Genomic DNA, 18,558 nt, shown 5'->3' with positions numbered 1-18,558 from the left:
TGCTTTCTTGCTCTTGACTAGATGAGGAATCTCTACCAGGCTGTAGAAAATTTAGATGTCTAAATGTGGCCAAAGCACATCCAGATGCCTGCATACAATGGCAGAGATGTTTCAGTTTCAACAACCAGCTTTAAACTTCACAATTTACCTTCGTATCTCTGAATATGATAAACTATAGATTTTATTGTAGAGTTCTGGTTTCTAGTCACAGTGTACACTACGAGCCTTATTGTGGCCCATGTTAAGAATTAGTAAGTAACATTAGAAATAAGCAAAAGTGGAACTTGCAGTTGTAGATAAATTAGGACAAAATTGTGGAAGAGTGACATGCAGACTAAACTTTTTCAGAAGACTTGAAAAATTCCACCTGTTTCTGTTTTCCCCTCTCTTGGGTGCAGAATAAGCATCCTAAGATTCAACAACTGATACAAAGGAGAATCTGTTCAGAGGCTCCTTTAGTGCATACAATACAGAACACAGAGCAGCAGAGTCCTGTGGAAACAAAAGCATTTCTCTACTGCTGCAAGATGGATTGAAAAGGAATTTGGGAAACTGAGCACTTGGAAGCAGAACAAGGGGACTAGGCTGGCTAAAAGAAATAAAGTTATCAAAACACAACAGTAAAGTAACGCAAGGGATATACATTAAGCTGATGAAAAGCAATACAGAAAGGAACGAAAGCTGCTTGTCAAATTTAACTAATCGGTAGGCAAGCATTTGGGTGGAGGTTCTCTAAACAGCAAGTACCTATTGAAAAAGTATTTGAACTTCCTAGCAGCGCTGAAATCCCTTTGCATTAGCAGAGATAGTTTTGCTCTCTGAGCCGCACAGGGAGTGCAGGATTGTCAGCGTTAGCTCTGAATTCTCTGGCTTTTGCGAGTTCTATTATTTTATCACTGCAGGTTTTGTTGTCGAGGGCTTTTTTCCCCATGCGTACATGCAGATTACGATTCTGCTCACAGAGCTGCAACAAGTGAAGAGAAAACTGGCTGCCCTGGCAGAATTCCCCGATATACTTTGTGCAGCTACTGATTGTATTCATGTTTCTCCCACAGCAGCTCCCTGCATGGAATGAGCAAAACATACAGGCAGTAGAAAAATAACTGTCAGAGCAACAAGCTTTGACTAGCCTCTTCTCTATTGCCTGTGAATGTATGTGAAGTGAAGAGAGGTGGTGGGGAATCTAACCGTGACTACTGTTAGCAAGTGAATACAAATTTCATGTCTGGGTGACCATCCCCTAATTGCTGCTGAATTTATTTTTCTTTCTCCAGTAGAGCTGACTTTTTAAGACGGCTCTTCCTGAGCAGCCTGTGCAAAGCCAGTGCCTGCTAGGAGGCAATTAGCAAGAATTAGTGCAAGTGCTTCTCTTGGCTCCTGTCCATGGGAGTCAGCAGTGAGCTCAGAGCTCCTCACCCACTATGCCAAGCTGTGAAGACACCACTGGCAGGGATGCATGGGGCTGCTCAGCTCCTCTGCACAACACAATTGAGACTTATTAAGAGAAAGCAAGATTTTATTTTTTTTTTTTTTTCTGGAGGTTGGTTTATTTAAAGCTGACTTTTCATTCTAGGTACTGTGTCTGCATAATGGCCAAGAGCACTGTAGCTCCTAACCTTGCCATTGCTGATCAGCATTGATCTGAAATGTATAAAGTCATTGTGTGTTTAGTCCCTTTGGGAGCCAGAGCTGAAAAAGGAACAATTTATACATGTTCCAGCTATTGCAAGTTAGTCATGGGATAAACAGATTTACCATGCCAGTAATTCCAAGATGAACTGGTAAGGTGAACAAAATGATTTTAGAGTTTAGCAGCATCATTGTCTGTGTTCAGGACTAATAACTCATGCTTACACTATCATTATGCAATTCTGAAGTGGCTTAAGAGATGGTTGCATACAGATGGAGCAGCTGAAGCGAAGTGAGGTGCAGTGCCTTCCAAAGTTGTTCAACAGATGCATTGAGAAAGGCAAGCATGAAAACCAAGTCTCCAGAGATACAACCCTCTATTTTTCCTTAATAACCCCTCACTTTACGGCCCTTTCATTTTCATCTCCTGATTACTGTCTTCTTTATCCTGTGTAAATGTACACAGAAACAGTTCACTCAAAAAAAACCAAACCCTTAACTATCTTCTATGTGTAAGAACTAGAGAGCCCACAGTTGTTGAAGAGTTGAACTTCTGCATGAAAAAAAGCATGACTGGAAGGACAAGGGTGGCAGTTCTTCTCCTCCTTTACTCTCCTCTCATGAGGCCCCACGTGCAGTTCTGCATCAAGCCCGGGGGCCCTCAACACAAGAGGGACATGGACCTGCTTGAGCGAATCCAGAGGAGGCCTATGAAGATGATCAGAGGGCGGGAGCAATCTCTGCTATGGAGACAGGCTGAGAGAGTTGGGGTTGTTCAGCCTGGAGAAGACCAGGCTCTGGAGAGAACCCAGAGCAGCCTTCCAGCACTTCAAGGGGGCCTATAAGAAATCTGGAGAGGGACTTTTTACAAGGACATGTAGTGACAGGACAAAGGGGAATGGCTTTAAACTGAAAGAGGGGAGATTCAGATCAGATATTAAGAAGAAATTCTTCACTATGTGGGTGGTGAGGCACTGGCACAGGAAAAGCTGTGGCTGCCCCATCCCTGGCAGTGTTCAGGCCAGGTTGAATGGGGCTTTGAGCAACCGGGTCTAATGGAAGTTGTCCCTGTCCAAGGCAGGAGTTTGGAACCAGGTGATCTTCAAGGTCCCTTCCAACCCAAAGCAATCTAGGATTTGTGAGATGGGCAAGGGCTTGAAGAGAGGGATTGAGTTAATTCTATGTATTTTTATAGTGCCTCACAACTATGACTGAGGTCCCTGGGGCTAACACTTACAGATGCCACAATTAATATGTTGATTCTAATACCCAATTATTCAAAAAGTTACTGCATGGAAACTGAGGATCCCATCCATAAACATAATTGTATTAGTGTTATTGAAATACTAACTACACATTAAGTACAACTTGTGTCTAAATTTCCACACTTGGTTCCTAAAGACAGATGTAAATTTATATTCTAAGAAGAAGCATCCTTGGGGTTGGGAGAGGGCTGTCCTAGGTATTACATGAAAGATGTTCTTAAACAGCAGGTGGTACAAAGTAATGCAGCAGTTGACTACCCAGAGTCCTTGACTGCTGACAAGTCTGAAAAGGTAAATTGGGATAAACATAGGCAGTTGAGATACTGACATTGTACAGGTGGGCTAGAAGAGCATGTTAGATGAAGCACCAGCAAGAGCAGCAGCAAGTCTCAGACATCCTGGTAAACTGGGAGAGAAATACAGCTGTTGAAGTATGGGTGCTCTGCATCACTTGTGCATGCACCAGTCCGGATTCATCCCCTCCTGTCACAGCATCACAATTCTCTGCCCCAAAACACATGCTAACAGGGTCACAGCCACTCATAAAGTATAATCACAAATTAGAATTTCTGCAAGAACCACCTTAACTGCAAGTTTCCAATATACAGGATTTCATACAGAGCACAGAATTGTATGATGCAGTAGGCACTTCTCTGCTCTCACCCTTATTCCCTAGCTGTATGCAAGCTACAGAATAGAGTTTCATTAAAGCAAAGGATGTATCAGAAACCACTGGCACAGTAGAAGTATATTCCCACACAGCATAATTGAGACAGCAAGAAAAATGGCAGGTCGTCCTTCATAAATATTTTAAAATTAAACTGCAGAAAGTCTGACTTGCACTCATTTTGTGAACTTTAAAGATGACTATTTCTATCTCTACACCTACATATGTTCCTACACAAAATACTGTACTAATTTACAGTAAAAGAACACAGAGGATTATATCCTGACTGAGACTCATACCTTAAAACACAACAAAAATAGTAATATTCAGAGATGCAGAAAGCGCAGAGTAGAAAGATATACTGGGGGAGGAGAAATAAATTCACAAAACCCACTAAAAATTGGGATTGTGAGGAGAGTGTCAGCTCTGTTGTTGCAGATAGAAAGGGCAACAGCCGTGCCCCATGATATGGCCCAACCTTGGTTAACATAAATCAGAATTAATACTGATATGCAAGTATAACTTTCACATATGGACTTGTAGCTGACTGTCTTGATTTAAAATATTACATGAAATGTAGAAAAAGTGAGTCTTAAAGATTAGACAGGATTTTTCCATTCTTTCACACTTTTTTTGTTTACAACAAAGCATCTATTGCTCTAGATTAATTTATTTTGGAGTTACTATTTGCATCCTTAACTGTTTGGAAAAGAAATTCCAGATTCAACATGATGCTTCGGTACAAACAGGGCTTAATAAAAACCCCTTCTCTAGACTGTCTGCTTGTATGTAGCCTGAACTGCACAAGCAAAGCCAGTAGGAGTTTTTCTGTTAACATTAGTTACGGTACTCCCTCCAGCCAAACCTACACACTAAAACCCCCAGAACTTGACCTCCTCACTTCCCCGTCTCTTTTAGGATTTATGGGATTTTTATCTCCACTCTTCCCAGGTCTGCCACAGACAGGCTGGAAGTCTTTGAGGAAGACACTTCACTAGGAAACACTTCTATTTGTTGTTTTAATTAGGAGAAATATTCGATACACAGCTTTCAGCTAAAAGAAACAACAGAAATCTTACCTGTCACATCTCACTTGTCCCGGTTAAGACCATCCAATACTCATGACCTCAGAGTTAAATTGGTTGCAGAAAAGAAAACAGCAAGGCAATAGCTTTGGGCTTCCACCCTAAGATCCAAACCACCACTGTAAAATAACTCAAAATGTTGACCTAATATAAGCTCACTCTCCCAAATGTTATATGTTCAAGAAAGTATTAATAAGAGACAGGTTTTTATATTCCAGCAGTTTCTCTCTCTCCTCCTGTAGCTGGTGGAAAACCGGAATAAGGTGCTCTGGCTAATTTGAGGAAAACAAACTCATGTACCCTCACCTGCTCTGTATCACAGTAGTACTGCAGGTGATAAGTAAGACACAGATCTAGTATTAATTGCTGTAGCACTGTGGCCAAATACCACACATATCATAACCTGCACAAGGCAGCAGGTTTTGTATCTGCCATATGACAAGGGCCAGTGTTAAGGTTTGCTGTACACAACACTCAGGATACTCCTTCAATCTGCTGGTGCGGACATACAGTTTGAGCATGGCCATGGCATGCAGACTGGTGCTGAATGAAACCAGAATCAAATTGATCACCTTGCTCAGTTTGCTGCAGGCTCCACCAAAATGGTGACTTTCTCCAGCCTTCACAGAAGACAACTTTTTGGCCTGGGAAGCTCAGCTGCATCACACAGACAGCGACTAAAAAAGAAAGGAAAATAAAGAGAACCAAGTAAAGCTTCTCACAGACGTTAAGGATTGCATGCCTCTGCTCTTTGCAAAACTGCTTTCCGTGTAGCCATCTAGTGGAAGACAACCGAAATGTTCCCAATTAGGGAAAAAGAGAGGATTATTATCAGGCATTCAAAACACCTTGGTACAAACACCCGTTGGTAAATTGAAACGGACAGCCACCTCTCTGAGTCTTCCTAAAGCATAATTTTCAGCTACACAGTATCAGTTCTATTAGGCAGCCTCCTGTCTTTAAGAAAACATACTAAAGGATCCCCAGATGTAATGGCTTGATTTTGCCTATCAGCTTGGTTCTACTTTGATGTAACTCTGTTCTGCATTAGATGAGTTTGTTTCTGATTACATAAAGGTAAATGAGATGGGAACTCGGCCTATTAAGTGCATATTTAGCTGCTTCCCTAAGCAACCTATTTTTTCCAAACCAGGGCTTGCTTATTTGAGACAGGTGTAAAAAACTAATAGAAAATTAACTCACTGCCTGAAGAAACCTGGTTTTGTTCTTACCATTAGCACAGCCACCGGTGATCCCAGAATACTGAAGTTTCCCTGCTGGCTGTGAGCTGCTCCGTGAGGCAAAATACCCTGGGGGGAAATTCCTGCTCCTTTGTAAGTGTGAAGGAAATGAAGGCAGCACTATACCAACTTAATAAGGAAACCATGAGGGACAAATAAGACATTTCTTTGGTTAAACTGTAGCAACTAAGTGAGGAGAAAAATCAGGCAGGCTGCACTCCATACCAGGCAAATCTCTGGTTTTCCATGTATTAATAAAAAGAGAATGCAGAACTGCACTACTTGTCCTTGCTTCCCTGTTCCTTCTTCACTCCAGTACTTTCATTTTAATTGCAAGCTGGGTTCACAAGAAACAAATTCCTCTGAAAGACTGAGAGACGCTTTAGTGAAGGGCAGCAGTGGAAACTGAATGTTAATTCTCCTCCTGACTCTCACTTACTCTCCAGACTAGAGCAATTTACAGCCATATTCCTCCCTCAGTTTCTCCACCTGTAAAATAAGAAATGGCAGGGTGAGAAAACACTAGAAGTTGGGGTTCTCTTACTGCAAGCTTTGTGTCATCATGTAAGTTTTGGCATTAACAGCTATGTCCAGCTGGAATATTTCTACATAAGATAAATGCTAATGAGTAATCATCTCTTCCTGGTTTTATCTAATTTACAAGTGCTGTGGTCTTGAATAGTTTCACATCCAGCTCTGGGATATGCCAAAGCATCGATTAAATGATAAGAGAACCTGGTTTAATATTTGGCAAGTATATTGAGGATAAAAGACAGCAGCAAGCTGTAAACTGAGTATTGCTGGATCTATGCAGAGCTGAACTGGAAGGAGAAAAACAGCAGCCTTACCACTATTTTCAAATCATACCATTGAGTGAAACACACCTCTGATTCCTCATGTCAAAGAGTATCTTACTGACTGATGCCAACAGAGCAAGAGGATAACTGTATCTAAGAAATGTATGTAAAGGCTTCAGACTGGGAAGCAGAATGATCATACTGCTTTGTTCTGAGTTCCCTTTTACTCCACAAAAAGCTGAGATAACTGGGCAGACTTAGGTTGTCTGAAGGACAAGTTACTATCAAGGCTAAGTTGGGACTGAAGAATTTGTCCTTACATGGTTGGCTTTAATTTATAATTTGAGCTTTTTTTTTTTGCCTCCAAGATAGTCCCATAATAGAAAGTAATAATTACAGACTCTATTCTCAGCTTTTCGTTGCATTTTTCCTAGAAACACAAAGGTTTCATTTTTTATTTTTCTGAATTCCCAGGGTTTACTCACACAACTTCCATTAATATTGATGTGAGTTAGATATCTTAAAAATCCCAATGCACACAAGAAAGAATAGACTCCTAAGTGAATGTCTATTATAAAATGACAAAGAGCTGTAGTCTTTGCAAAAGCCAGCAAAGAGTATTCTTCTGTTTAATGCGCTAATAAGTGTCCTATTATCTATTTAGTTCAATTACACTGAATGAGTCTGGTTTTTCCAAAGCCTTTCACTTTGTCACAGTGAGTACAGAGAGGCTGACAAGAAAGATGAGCCACTGCTAGCTCTTGGGTAGCTACACTGATCTCTCACTATACCTCAGTGAGAACCAGGATCCACTCATTAGCAGAAAGGAAACAGGGATGACAATGGCCCCCAGTAGAGCCCTCAAGGTACCAATCTGACAATGATCCCATTGTAAAACTCTTATCATCAAAACGTTTTTATTCTCATCCATTACCCAATCTGTAGGGCCTCAGACTTAGAAAACAAGGAGGAAATGGCTCCCTTCTGAATTGCTGGGAAGACTATAAGAATGCACTGAACAATTTAAGCCAAGAGCTCCCTGGTTTTTGATATGCTTGTTAATTCTCAGAAACTGGTTTTGTTGTTTTTCCACAGCAGTGACTTTTTCTTTTAAGAGACACCCATTCTCTTTATAGGAAAAGCCCTTCACAGTGCCATAGAATGGGAACCCAATACACAGTGTTTTCAAGTGGAGAAAGTACACTGAGGTATCTCAAGCATCAGTTATACCATCACAAGTTAGTTAATCTTACTACATTAAAAGGGTCAGTATTTGAAAACAGTAGATGCAAAATAATTACTGACTTCCAAGAGATTTCACGGTATTTAGTATAAGCTACATATTTAAAGGTGGATATGCAGACTTTTGTTTTATCCCACCCCATCTTTCACATTTCATCTTTTAGCAATTCATTCAACACGTGGAATACTAGTAACAGAAATCTTTCATATATATACACATATTCCATTCAGTAATTAATCCAGTTTCTTAAGTTACTTAAACAGATATGTATGCAATGGAGTGTCACTGCCTCAAAGAAGCCCCTTTAATATACTGAGTAGTAACACATTTTAAAAATTGGCTACATTTCTTTTTTTAATGAGGTACACTGTAACAGTAACTTGTGAGGCATTACAGCATGTCTCATAAACCATAAGCAACTGAAAAATTACATTGGTAAACATTCACATACATAAGTACATGTGCATATGTGTATTTATATATATGCTTATATACCCTGATGCTGTTATTTGAATCTATTGCAGGGATTGGATTAAAGGGTCAGGCAAATTCCTTTTCTTTTCACCATTCTTGACTGGGATCCTGTCAAATCATTGCTCATTTCCATCTACTGAAACTTTGGAAGAGGAACAGCTGCTGTCATCTTGATGCCTTCTGTCCCTGTCTTAGTTTTGAGTTCTTTTTCCTAGACAGGAGATACTACCCGGGTGGAGAAAACCCCATCAGCATGGTGCAGAAACACTTTTCCCTCTGTTGGGCACACCAGATTCCTAGCACTTCATTCCTCCACTGCTGCTGTTGCCTGCATGCTACAGCTGCGGGGGGGCTGCAAAACCACTGCAGCCTGAGGAGAAGTTAGAGGGAAGCTTTACCTCCGATTTTCCTCTTCCAGCTGTTTAAAGAGAACCAACTAAGTTACACCAACACACATCCATTTTATACTGGCTTAAACAGTTCAATCACAAGAGTGCTTCTACCGGTGTAATTCCCAGGCTATTGTCCCTACTATAGGTACAGTTACACTGTCACGTCTTCTGCCTTACTAGGCTGTTGATACCATCCTACCCCAAGGAGCAAGTGTTATTTGAGGAGTCAAAAACTATTTTAATATAAATAAATAAGAATAAATCAATAAGTCAAACCCTAACCAGCTTCTGTGTGGACATACTCCAAGTGAGAAGGTTTCTTTTGCCTGTTAGAGGAAGTTTAGGTTCTCCATGTGTTTTCATGTCTCCTTGCTCTGGGCACACACCCCAGCATGCAGCATGCACACATGGTCCTTGATTTCTCCTATGAAAAGTGCTCAACTTTCTCACCTACCCTACAGCACCTGCATGTGAAAGAGAAAAAAAAAGACTGGTCTTCAGATTTTTATTTTTATTTTTTTCCAGAAAGAAGCAAGAGTTCATCTCATCCTGATCCAGTTCAGCATGAACATGTTGGGATGTAGATGTGAGCTCTCCCACATAGCTCATTCATGTCCCTGCCTGGGCTTTGCAGAGAAAGTTGGAAGACCAGAAAGTGACAGAAGCCTGACTTCTCTCAAAATTAGAAGTTCAGTATCTTTGCCCACAGCCAGCCAGGATATTTGAGTATACTATGGCAGATATAGTTAAAACAAAGTACACCTAACCCCACTCCTCATAGATTTTGGTCCGATACTATGGAATGACCAAACTGATAAATACGTGGGTCACGTTTGGTGCAGTGAGGGCCCACACACAAGGGTGTTGATTGGAGTTGTGGAAAATCAGCAGAATTTCAAATACCATCCCAAGTCTGAATAGTGATTACACACTTTAAAGGCAGCAGGAGGTGTGTACAGGAAAGGAGTGTCTGGAGGGCACTTTTGTGAGTTAGTTAAAAAAGTGCTGCTCAGGACATTCAACTCACAGAATATTGAAATCAATGCAAAGGCTATCACTGTCAACACTGAGTATCAAATTGATCTTGATGACAGCAGCTATATATTTAGCATACTCATGCATATTCATAGTTTTTCCAGGAACTAATTATATTTGCATCCTAATTACACATGCGCATTCTTGCTGAGTGGGGGTCTCTGGTAGTCTTCTTCACTGTGTTTACTGAATGACCTCAATGCCTGTGCACACTTGTAAGGTCCTAGTGTTGAGTTAGCAGCTGGTATATCCTTGCTTCTGTTCGGTTCCAGTCTTGCTCCACGCTGGGTGCCACTCTGCTGTCTTGAAGGCTGGAATCCTTGGTCTTTACTGTCTCCTTAGTTGTTATCAGTCTCATGATGTTCCTTCCCGTCAGCCAAACGTTCCTTTCTCTCTACATGTCAGTAAACTAGAACAGTGTGGTCTATTCTACTATGCTAAAGGCACACACGCTATTGTTAGTTTAAAATGTAAGCCTACACTTACTAAGAGAAAACAACACCTTGTTGTAACATAATACTTCTAGGTGATTCAAGGAAAGAAATAGGTCTTAGGTACAGTGTATCATTAAAATCCAAAGACTGAAGGCCCACTGGGCATATCAGCCTGGACAAGGCTATCAAGCAATAAGTGACATTGGTTAGGATTTAATGTATATTTCCATGTGTTTGGATGAAAACTTCGAATTTGCTTTTCTATCTTTCATCTTCTAGGAGTGATCGCGCTAGTAGTTTTTATTATCAGCAAGTTGTGAAAAAAATATGAGAAGTGTTTTAGGAACATGTACTGAAATCAGGATTCATTTTGTACCCTTGAAATCTCATTTTCTTTTACTTTTCAATAGTCCACTAAGAGAGCAAAAATAATGCAACACACACCCGAGCTTCTTAATATACACCACAGAAGGCAATCAAGGATGTCACTGAAATAAACAGCTTTCAAGTGACCCTTGATTTATCATGAACTTGAAAAAAGGAGTCAAGCAGTTTTGGTTAACAAACAGGCAAGAGTACCACAACATATTTTTGAACAAAATTCCAACAGGCTGAAGGTAAATGACCTGCCAGGAGTATTTTTCAAAGCTCTAGTTAACATGGGTTTAGATGCAGGCAAAATTGCTTTGATAAAACTGCAAACTCATTTCCCAGCTTAAGTTCAGTATCATTATTTACTGAAAGAAACAGAGATCCAGAAATTAAATTCCGGATCTCAGTTTGGACTCAAATTAAAAGCAAACAAACAGGAACTGAGGAAAGCCTATAGAAATAGGTGTAATGTGTTTATAAATAGATTCAATTATTTAACACCCTTGATATTCCATGCCAATTTTCCAGGATGCTTTAGAGGACAGATAGGAATAAAAGAATACATAGTCTGACAAATGCAATGCCAGACCCAATTTGCTGTTTCCTGAAAGACATCCTAAATAACTGAAAAGGCAAATTTAACTATGATTACGCCAGGGATTAACTCAGCCCATTGTTTTCTTTCCTGAAGGATATGACACTGAGTAATTATTAGAATGTTCCCTACTGTCAACGTTTGAAGGGAACAAATGACTTGGTACAAGTGTTTATCTGAGCACCATTTATTGATCAGTTGGCTTCCAAATCATCTTTGGCACTAGTTATTTGGCAAATATATATATACACAAGGCTCTTCTGGCTACACCTATGGAGCCTCTGGGTTTCACAGAACCTCAAACATCTTTTGAATAGGGTTTGCAACCTTGTATTGGTACGGCCAGAATTGTATCAAAGGTTTCACAGAATTTAGAGCTTTAACATTGCAACTAACAGTGGCTATGAGCCACATAAAACCTGCAGTTTTAGTCTCATGAAAATTTGATGTTCCATCAGTGCACAGGTTGGGAGACTGTATAGGCTTTATGTGATATATAAGAATTTCTGGCTGAACAGAATAACTTGGACAGCCTCTGGAAGGTGCCTCACAGCTGAGGATTCAGGTTGCCTGGCAGACTCTGGTACACAATTCTTCCTTAGTGGTTCTCCTTCTTCTAGAACAGTGAATGTTAGAAGAAATGAGGCAATTTAAAAGCTTTTTCAGCTTCAGGGTATTAATAACATCAAAGTTTAGAAGAAGTCTCTCCAGTGTGAAAACCTGATATGCCATAACCACAGATATGCCAGCATATGCAAGCATCCCTGATTATCTGCACTAAAAAAACCCACCATGTAGCACACACTTTGCTGTGTCACAGGGACCTACCTTTAGTAAGTGACTTTCTGGCTGGGAGCCAGAAAAACCTTGATGTCTGGGGCAGCACATTACAATTGAATTTCATCCTGAGCTTATAACATTCCCTTCCGCCATCCCACTCCAGGGATGAAAAGTGTCTCCTTCACACATTGCTGTATGACTTCTTGATGGAAGTGTTTTGTATTTTAGAGATTAGCCCACCTACTTTATGCTACGGTACAGGAGTTGCCATGGGAGGTACTCATTATAGCAAATCTTTCCACCCAAGTGCTAACAGCACAAAACTGATTTGCTCTAAATATCTTACCAACTCTCTTGAAAGAAATGAGTTGAACCTGTCTTTAATGGAGTAACATGATTATCAGTCCACAGTATTACAGAAAAGTAATAGAAAAAAAATCGAATTCTAGTAATGACATACTTAAATCATTCTTTGCATTTGTTCCCAGAACAGTTGTGCAGAAAACGGCTGTGCTTTGACAAGTGGATTTGCCTTTGTTTGGTTAATTAATGAAATTTAAAATTTACTTGGGAAATACCTGTCCTGTTTGAGGGAACATCCTATTTTATAAGGGAAGTCACAGAACAGTTATACTGAGGATATGAAGTGAGAGACTATGGGCTTTCTAAATAAATGTGCCTGGTTTTCAGACAGAGGAAATAATTTTCCTCTGTTAAGCGACCACATAATGTAACCCACAGATATATACACTTTACAGGCAAAGGACTCAGCTCTAAGCTAGGCTGCAGACACTTACTATGAAAGGATTACCCAGAAAACTGCTAATTCTACATTGAAAATCTTGTCTTTAAACCTTTCATGACAGGACAAATTAAAGAAAGCATCATTTCATGAATTTTATGTCATGATTATATTATCACCTAATCTCTGTATGTATACATAGAGAGCCATCTGATTACTTATTTACAGGCAGAAAACTGACCACCACAATTTCAGATGATGAAATGGCCAGGAATCCATACAACACTGTGCATCAGAAGCATGGTCCCTAAGCTAGCCAAAAGATAGCAGGAATAACAATATAGTTAGCAACTGACAAAGACACAAGCCCTAACCTGTCCCCTTTCAGTTTTGGCCTCTAAGATGCTGACTGAAAAGCTGTGATCATGTTGTTTGTTCTCAATGTCAGATTCAAGACCTGGGTCCATTTTCCTTAATACAATACATCTGTTACTCCACAAGAAAAAAAAATAAGGTATTTTTTTCCCTTCCAGTCATGTAGCTCAGGCATGGTACAGTACAACACATTAAAAAAATAGCAACTATGGAAATTTTTCTTGCATTTAGACTAGTGAAATTTGCATTGGCAGGAAACATATTCTCTACACAAAACTCCCTGTGGCTTTCAAACTTGCTTGTGGACTGATGAGGCACACTAACAATGACTTTGAATATTTCACATTTGCTGAAAAAAATATCACATTTTTCAGCTGTTTATTATGAGATATGTCCTTAAGGGAAAAAAATGTCATAAATAGCATTCTGGAAGAAACACCTTGCCTTGAGACAGGGTGTTTATCAAAACATAATGGAACCTCTGAGTAGTCCTTTCTCACTGGCACTCAGCTACAGGAAACAGTAAAAACCAGGTTACCCAACAACCCAGGCTACCCAAACCCAGTACCTTTGCCTGGGCTGCAAAGGACATAAAGCTATTTTTTAAATATTGGTTATTGTGCTACTGTATTGTATAAGGTAATCAGAATATTTAATATATATATGTTAATTTAATTAATGACAGGCTGGCTAGAAAGATAACTTAAACTACACAATGGCAGCGTCCTGCTAAACAGAGCGGAGAATCATTGAAAGATCTTTGCCTGTCCCTTAGAAGATGCTGCTTTCAAGGCACAGAATATCACAAGTTGGAAGGGACCCACATGACTAAATGCATTTCTTTTCTGGAAACAGTAGATTTTATGACTAAGAGATTAGCATTCACTGCTGTTCTAACTCTTGTTTGTTCCTCCCAACATTGTCTTCATCAGTTTTAGAAATTATTGAGACTTCAGTCATTTTGAGACTGCACTCTAGGCCAGGTCTGGAGAAAGACCTAGTGAAAATAATTCCCAGGGAGAAAGTAGTAACTACTGAAATAAAATCACGCCCTGAGAGGGGAGTAATATACATAATAATCTCCAGTCTGTGACAGACTACAAGCACTGTTAACACAGCTGGTTTTGCCATCCTGGAAGCAAAGTGATCCAAAAGAACAGGAACAGTTAAAAAATGAAGATACACTAAATCTCCCTAAGGAAATTCTACAGATAATAAAAAGCTGTAGGATCTGTAGAAGCAAATCTTCTGACTCCATACCACAGGGCAAAGCCCTTAGGGTAAGAAAGACAGGTATGCAGCTCTTTTATTGCATTAAAATGCCTTTCCCTCATGTTCTATTTTCTTTCGGTTATAAAGATTAAATATGTTTGCTTAAAGAAGTTATTGGGCACTTGAGCATAAACTCTGGCAGTTTTCTCATCTGCAGCATGCTGAACTCAGAGAGGAAGAGAACCAGTGGACGCTATGCTTTAACACCTGAAATCCTCCTTGTTACAGGGATGCGTTGAGGCAGCAACATTAAACAACACAAAAGGTTTTGCCTCCAATATACTCAGTATATATTTCAGCTGTGATTCAATACAGACAACTCCCCAGCAGTAACGATCCCTCTGGTTAGTATTAAAATTTCCATACATCTTCACAAATGCACAGAAAATCCAAAGCGTTTGCAAACCCAAGTGTATTGTACACAATATTTTTAGCAAGCTTATTAAAATTGCCATGCACTTTACACAGGGATGACTGACCAAACTTTTGTGACTAAAGTGCATCAGCTGTTGGAGACTTCTTCCTTCTTGTGTCACAAAGTGCAGGCAGATGTAGAAAATGCAGCTTTCTGCAGACAGGTACAGCTGGTGGGTCAGTTGTGCATCAGCTACTTATGTATAGATTACCACTCTCCCTTGAGTAAAAAGCAGTCTCAAGAGTCCTTTAGAAGTAAGAATATTATAGGACTGATGTAGCCATGTTAAGAATGGACAATACAGCTAAGAGGAGGCTTTTTATTAAAGGCTATTATTTAGTTTAGTGAAAATAATAGCTTCACTGCTGTTCAGTCTGTTTCCCCCCTGAAGTGCATATTATTTCAAGTATTTCTGGATGTGAAATGAGGGCTTTATTATCTTGGATTTTTGAAAAATAAAAGATGAGAACAAATCATAATGTTTCCTGACATTTCTTCTATACTTGAATCACAAGGACTTAGAAAATATCTTGTACAATAGCTCTGAGTACCATTTTCTTGGAATTTTTGATTCTGACAAAAAGCAAATTGCAGTTTTGAGTAATTCAGACATTATATGTAGCCTCCTTAAATGTGGATCCCCTTACAGTCCTCATTTTAACATTTATTTCAAACATTATCTTCCAAAAATGTTTTTTTTTTCTTTTCTTCTAAAGAACTCTGAAGTTTATCATTTGTTTCATTGCTGACACTTGTTAATTATACACACTGTGATGAATTTTCAGCTAGCTCAGCTACCAGAAAAGCATCTTTTCTCTCTTGGGGAGAGGTGATGGAATCACATTGTATCTACTGTGCAGCAAAAGTGGCCTCATTGCTATTGATGATGGATGGAGAAAAAGGTGACAGATTTTGTAGCCAGCCTTACCTTAATAATCTCTAATTCAGATGAAGTCTATTCATAGCATAGCTCACATTTATTTAGAAAAGAACACAAATGCAATGACTGCAAACTGAGCAAAGCAAAACTTAGTATTGGGCTTTCTTCCTGGCTGATGTTAAATGAGCTCCCTGCAGTGGAAAAATCCAGTTAGTCAATGATGCTTTTAATAAAGATGATAGAGCTTGTTTTGTGAGAGTACATGATATAAACTCCCTCATATTTTGCATCTGGTTTAAACATCACTGATGGTAAGAAGAAGGTTACTCTTAGAAGTAGAGTAACTGCCAGTAGCAAGGCATGAGTTGGTATTCTTTTACATAATGATAGCATGTCAAACTTTCTGTCATCTCTTCTTCTATAATGGGAATTTGCAATCGTATCTCCTTGCTAAGAGAGACAAACAAGCAGAGAAGCTAGCAAAGTAGTACTCACATGACTTTTACTTGCCAAGATAACAATCAAAACGTGTATCTTAGTAAATTTAGCATCAATGTTTTCCCATCCCATAAATATTTTAGAGATGTCAAATCTCTCCCCATTCTTGAGGAGGGCAAATAGGAGGACTTTGGAATAAGAGAGCAATAGATTGACTTTCAAAGTCAGTGCAACGAAACAAAACAAAATAAACAAACCCCAAAAGAGACATAAAATATGCACCTCAGCCATCACCCAGCCACGCTAGTACAAAACACACCAACCACACTGATGTGTCTGACAAAGCAATAAACTGAATTACTTTTTCATTACTACTTGTTGTTTCCTTGGGCTATCAAGTAATATGCCAAATTAAGAAACTATGTTTATGAATTTCATAAAAAACAATGCTCAGTAAAGGGGAAAAAAACGCCCACAGTGACAAGAAGTTGTATGCAACACTCACAGAGCACAGCAGTGATGACACATGTGGTGGATTGACCCTGGCTGGACACCAGGTGCCCGCCAAAGCTGCTCCAATCGCTGCGCTCCTCAGCTGACCAGGGAAGAGAAAATGTACAAAAACCTCATGGGTGGAGATAAGGAAAGGGAGAGATCACTACAATTACTGTCTCAGGTAAAACAGACCCAACTTAGGGAAAATAACTGAGTTTATTGACAATCACATTGCAGTAGGGTAATGAGAAATAAGCCCAAATCTTAAAAACACCCCTCCCTTCTTCCCAGGCTCAACTTCACTCCCGATTTCTCTACCTCTTCCTCCCACATGGTGCAAAGAGACATGGAATGGGGGATGTGGTCAGTTCATCACACGTTATCTCTGCCGCTCCTTTCCCCTCACAGTCTTCCCCAGCTCCGGCGTTTGGTCCCTCCCATGGGAGACAGCTCTCCATAAACTTCTCCAACGTAAGTCCTTCCAACAGGCTGCAGTCCTTCATGAACTGCCCCAGCGTGGGTCCCCCCACCGGGGTCACCAGTCCTGCCAGCAAAACTGCTCCAGCCTGGGCTCCTCTACACATGGGTCCACAGGTCCTGCCAGGAGCCTGCTCCAGTGTGGGCTTTCTATGGGGTCACAGCCTCCTTTGGGCATCCCCCTGCTCTGATGTGGGATCCTCCCCCGGGCTGCAGGTGTGTATCTGCTTCACCATGGACCTCCGCGGCTGCAGGGGCACAGCCTGCCTCACGGTGGTCTGCACCATGAACTGCAGGGTAACCTCTGCTCCAGCGCCTGGAGTACCTCCTCCCCTCCGTCGGCACTGGCCTTGCTGTCTGCAGACGTGTTCCTCTCACACACTCTCACCCCTCTCTTCCGGCTGCTCTTGCACAGCAGGTTTCTTCCCCTTCTTAAATACTTTATCCCAGAGGCACTAGAACCATCACTGATGAGCTTGGCCTTGGCCATAGGCAAGTCTGTCCCAGAGCTGCTGGCATTGGCTCTATCAGACATAGGGGAAGCTCCTAGCAGCTTCTCACAGAAGCCATCCCTGGAGCTCCCCTGCTACCAAAACCTCGCCACATAAACCCAACACAATGTGAGAGGTACCATGGATCCTTCTAGGTAGGTGCATTCCAATAAATGCCTATTTAGGGCAGCCATGACTTGCTGCCTACATGGAAAGTGTAAACTCACTGAAGCAGGTGAGAAGATGGGGAAGGCAGCCTGCCTTCAGCTGCTCCTCTCATCCCTGGCACAGGAGAGGGTGGTAGGAGATGCCATAAATACTAATTTATTTTTGCCCTCACTCCCCATTCTTTGACCAGATTAGAGTTTTTAGCACAAGCAAAATGGAACTAGGGGCAGACAGAGCAGAACCAAATGCCCATGCACATTCAGATCCTGCATTAGGATGTGAAGAGATAACAGAATCTCTGAATCATGAAGACAGTTGAGGCGAATGGACTGCGAGAGAAGAACTTATATCTGAAAACTGCTTTTCAGAATATGGCCATAGAATTGTTAGGGTTGGAAAGGACCTTAAGATCGTCTAGTTCCAAACCCCCTGCCCTGGACAGGGACACCTTACGCTAAATCATATCACCCAAGGCTTCATCCAACCTGGTCTTGAACACTGCCAGGGATGGAGCATTCACAACCTCCCTGGGCAACCTATTCCAGTGCCTCACCACCCTAACAGGAAAGAATTTCCTCCTTATATCCAACCTAAACTTCCCCTATTTAAGCTTTAACCCATTACCCCTTGTCCTGTCACTACAGTCCCTAATGAAGAGTCACTCCCCAGCATCCCTATAGGCCCCCTTCAGATACTGGAAGGCTGCTATGAGGTCTCCACGCAGCCTTCTCTTCTCCAGGATGAACAGCCCCAACTTTCTCAGCCTGTCTTCATACTGGAGGTGCTCCAGTCCCTG

Source organism: Pezoporus wallicus, unplaced genomic scaffold (assembly GCF_028554395.1).
Source record: "Pezoporus wallicus isolate ANWC-B61680 ecotype Strahan unplaced genomic scaffold, APGP_CSIRO_Pwel_v1 scaffold_3294, whole genome shotgun sequence".
NCBI lineage: Eukaryota > Metazoa > Chordata > Aves > Psittaciformes > Psittacidae > Pezoporus > Pezoporus wallicus.
Note: the sequence above shows the minus strand (reverse complement) of the source record.